Genomic DNA, 4,682 nt, shown 5'->3' with positions numbered 1-4,682 from the left:
GCAAAGCGCTTTGCCGCCGTCATGATGGCATCCCATGTTGATGGCATGCCATCCTTACCCGTCAATGTGCGGATAAGTTCTGGGTATTCGGCGCCTTGGATGAAGGCGGCGCGAACCAGATCCTCACTTATGTTGCCGAGACTTAGCTTTTTGGAGTTGAAGCGAGTGATGAAGTCTAGTAAAGATTCATCCTCCTCTCTCACGCAGTTGAGGATCGTCCACTGCTCTTCAGTGTACTTCCTCTGTTGGCTGAAGTGCTGGCTGAACTTGTTCTGAAAGTCCGCCCAGTCATATATGTGGTGGATCGGTAAACGATCGAACCATGCCCTGGCCGCTCCGACCAGAGTCATCTGGAACATGTAGCACCACGTGGGTTCCGTCCAGTTGCTGACGGTAGCCCCCGCAATGAACCTGTTCAAATGGTCGTCTGGGTCGGATAGACCATCATAAGTGCCAATGTTGGACATTTGTTTGGCACTTCTTGGGGCGATTGCTTCCGCAATGTCCCTTGCGAATTTTGACTTTCCTGCATTTGTAGCAGTTGGTCTAAAGGTTTTGGAGAAGTCACGCGGGTTTCTCTCCGCGATTGGTTTAAAAGCTTCCCCAAAATTCCTTTTTGGTTGGACGTCCGTTTCCTTACGCTTCCCTTTCGCCTTATGGCGAGGGTTTGCGTCGGTATCGGACTCCAACTCGTCGTCTGAGTACTCGCAGTCACTGCTCATATTGAGGTGTTGGCGAGTACTGGCGAATTCGTCAGCCTGTTGAACTGAACGCAAGCGTTCATCCAATTCGGCTTGGAATTCTCTTTGCCGTGCTTCGGCCCATGCCTTCACTTGATCTAGTGTTTGGCGAGGGACCTTCGTTCGTTTTTCCAGCTGGGTATCGGTGAACCCCAGTGGAATATTTATTGCACTTGCCCCGGCTTGGGTAGTCGGGGTAGTGTTCGTAAGGATTGTATAACCGCCGGTGTTCCCCCCAGTTGCTGGGGTTGTTACCGGGGTTTCTTGGTCGGTTACTGGCCTTTGGACCGGAGTAACGTTAACCATTTCTTCAGAAATTGTGAAAAAACTAAAATAGTTCTAGCTTTTATGCACGGATGGCGCCAATGAAGAAACACTAAGTGAACCCTGGACAGATTATAGATAATCTGGGGGTTAAGTAATGTTTCCCACGGATGAGATCTAGCTGAGAAGGCTGTTCTTCAGGAGACCTGCAAAACGAACACCGTAAGCTCGTCACTGAGAAGGGGGGGGGGGTTCCTCCTTGTGACCACCCTCCGGCGTGAGAATCAGACTAGATTGCTCTGAATATAAGTGTATATTAAGAGATTGCTAGATAACTGGATAGCAGATGGTCTTACCATTCCAAGATGTTGGAGTATTTATAGCCGAAGGTAGGTTTCCAAGCAGGTACAGCCGGCTGAATAGTATTCCTGTTCTACCAACAGTGGATTATGCACAGGCCATACTGGTTGGTGGATAAGTTACGGCCAACAGTAACAAAGTCGGCTGCACTATTCCACCAACTGTAGATTATGCACGTCCCACCTACTGTGGATTATACGCAGGCCATGCTGGTTGGTGAATAGGTTACGGCCAACAGTAACACTATTCTACCAACTGTAGGCTACGCACGCCCGTCAGTAAGAGTTGGTGAGTAGGCAGCGGCTAATAGTGACAAACAGTACTAGAGGGTGCTCCTCCTCGTACTGTTGTCGGTGAGCTGTCACCCTGTGATTGGCTCATGGGTTGTTCTGGTCAGATCGTCTGTCCTATCCATACCTTGGTAGGTATAGTACAAAAGATCTTTCAGAATCATACGGACTGGCTCATTTTGGCGGGATTGTTCCCGCCTTGCTCATTCCTTCATGTGACTACTGAAGTAGCTATTGCCTTGTGCGTGTAGCCCTGCTGTCTGCGGGTAGCCTTCCCTGATGGCTTGTATCCGCAACTGCGGGAACAGGCGGGGTACTTCACCATTGGGAGGCTTTCCCTGCGTGTACAGCTTGCGTACTGCGCGTAAGATTCTATGAGCATGGTGGGTCCTGCGGGAGCAGAAGGCCTTTGCGCAGACGTCCCTATTCAAGGTGAGTCTTGCGGGACCAACTGGTCTCTGCTGGGACCTACCTCTTCACTAACCATTAGAAATGGTCTGATGTTGTATAGTTACTATTGTGCTATGAACCCAAACACAACGAATTTTATCATTTGATGTTAACATTACACATAACATAATATTACGAGTCAACTACATAAATTATTTTAAAAAGAAACGATAAGCGACAGTAAGGCTTCGTTTGTCAAAATAGTAGCACCAACTTTTGGATTCTTGTATTGTTTATGTATTTGCTCATCTAACTTTTGTGACTATATTATATGATCCCAATGAAAAAGGGATACATGGAGGTACCACATATATCCTTGTCTTGATTATGTAATGGTACTATTATGAAAATAAGGTATAAATACATTAGTCACTTCCAAAACAACAAGCTTTTATGACATTATTCTCTTCGACTGGTCATGTCACTTGCGATTCTCATATTCATCATGTAGAGAGTAACGAATATATCTTTACTCCTTAAGGTGACCTTTCCTTTTCAAGTTAACATGAGGAAGCATGACCTAATATCGTAACCCATTGGGTATTTATCGTAAATCTTTGACAAGTATTGTCTAATTAAAGGCTTCATTTTAATACAACATTGATGTTCAAAGGCAGCATTGATAGTATTTGTGCTTGGTTGAAAGAAACACTGTGAGTATTTCAATGGTTTGAAGATAAATACGTACATAGATTAAAAATGCGTAGAAAGTCTAGAATACCATCATAGAGGACATGCATTAGTCCTCATGTAAAGAGACCATGTTCGAGATCTAACATAAATCTAATGATAATTTTGGAAGAAAAATGTAACTAACTATATCCAGTAATAATAACTATCTAAACACACAAATGCAAAGTTAGTATATATATATTGCTCTTAATTTGTTTCACATTTAAAACTAAGGTTCCACTTGGAATATATTAAAAAGTTAGAAGGAATATGTTATATGTTGAAAAGGTGAGGGGTGCATCTGTTAGAATATGAATTGTGATGGGATCTACTGCAATATACTACTACTGCTATCAGTCTCACCAGTTTGGAAGAGACGTAACCTTCTACTCACATGCAACATCCGCGTGGCTGGCACATCGAAAAAAGTAAAAAATAGTAGAAGCTTAGAGCATCTCAAACCATGTATCCACTTCCTCATCCAGTCTAGTTGGCAAATGACATGAATGAGAGAGGAGAGAGAAAAAGATGAGAGAGAGTGTTTCATGTTTGGTTTTCTGAATGGGTGTGGATGAGATACGTGAGTGAAAAGTTAGTGAAAAAATAGAGAGAGAAAAGAGAAAAGTAAAGAGAGAAGAGAGAAATTAATGACTGAATATCCCGTTTATGTTTAGCATTATGGAGATGCTCTTAGCTTACCAAGTAGGTATGCCAAACTAGGGTTAGCTAGGTCTTTCTTATTCGGATGGAAATCATTACACTTGACGGCCAAGTTTCTCATATACATATACATACATACAGTCAGAATGGAGTAATATTGAATAAGAAATATGTTTTTCTCAACATAAAGTTGCTTTTGCTTTTCACCATTTTGTCCGCCAGACAAAAGCTAGATCTCGTCAAAATAAACTTGTACACCTTAATTTTGTTTTCTTTTATAATATATGAAACCCATGTTAAAAAATACCCATGAGAACCTCACAATACCCACTAATTTAAAGATAAGGTAAATCTCAACTCATGTTGGGTGAATAACATCAAAAAGATTTACAGTAGAAAACTAGTAAAAACAATATTCGAACAAATACCTCTAATATAAGAGAATCAGATATATATCATTAGCAGGACTCGACGCTTAAGTAGATAAATGAAGAAACATGGAATGGATCCGGGTCGATCCATGTCCAAGTTCCCCGGTCTTTAATATGAACGAACCACCGCCTTGATATTCTTCTTCGGTTGCACAGATCTGTTATAGAAAAGTGGGGGGGTGGAGGTGACTGCTAAGAGAATGAACTCTTGTTTACAGACACAAAAATATGTGGGAGCCAAGGATCCAAGAGAATGTTATTTCAATGAATGATAAAGGCTCCTTATATAGGGACTCCATGGCTACCATCATGAACCCTAACCTTTATTGGGTCAAGCCCGGTTAGGGTTTACCTCCACAAACCCCCAGCCCAATAGGCCTAATTAGTAGACAATAACAATAATGTAATAAACATAATAATAATACATAATGTAATAAATAAAAGGTCGTACCGGGTTTGACGTACCCTACACCTACAATAAATAATTATCTTGTCAAATCATATTGGTTATGGTTGAAAACTACATATTTATCAATAGAAGGATAACCATATCCGTATAAAAATAAGGAGCCATGATATTATTTTGAAGTTCGAATGTGTTTTTTTCTTCCCTTTTTTATATTCTGGTCAAGAGAAGAAGCAAAAAGGAAGAGAAGTGTTTAATTTGGATTGATTGGAACCTTTGAAACCAGCATTTTTAGACTATAATTTTTTTTTGAATGTTTAAGCTTGCCTCCTACTATTTACAATAAACAGTCATTGCCAGGGATCGAACCCCAGACCTCTCACCCAAAGACCTGAGCCTTTACCATCCC

Source organism: Bidens hawaiensis, unplaced genomic scaffold, assembly GCF_021521415.1.
Source record: "Bidens hawaiensis isolate Kalapana, Puna unplaced genomic scaffold, B.hawaiensis_p1.1 tig00061142_1, whole genome shotgun sequence".
Taxonomy (NCBI): Eukaryota; Viridiplantae; Streptophyta; class Magnoliopsida; order Asterales; family Asteraceae; genus Bidens; species Bidens hawaiensis.
The sequence above is the reverse complement of the archived record's forward strand: the minus strand, read 5'-3'. Positions refer to the sequence as shown.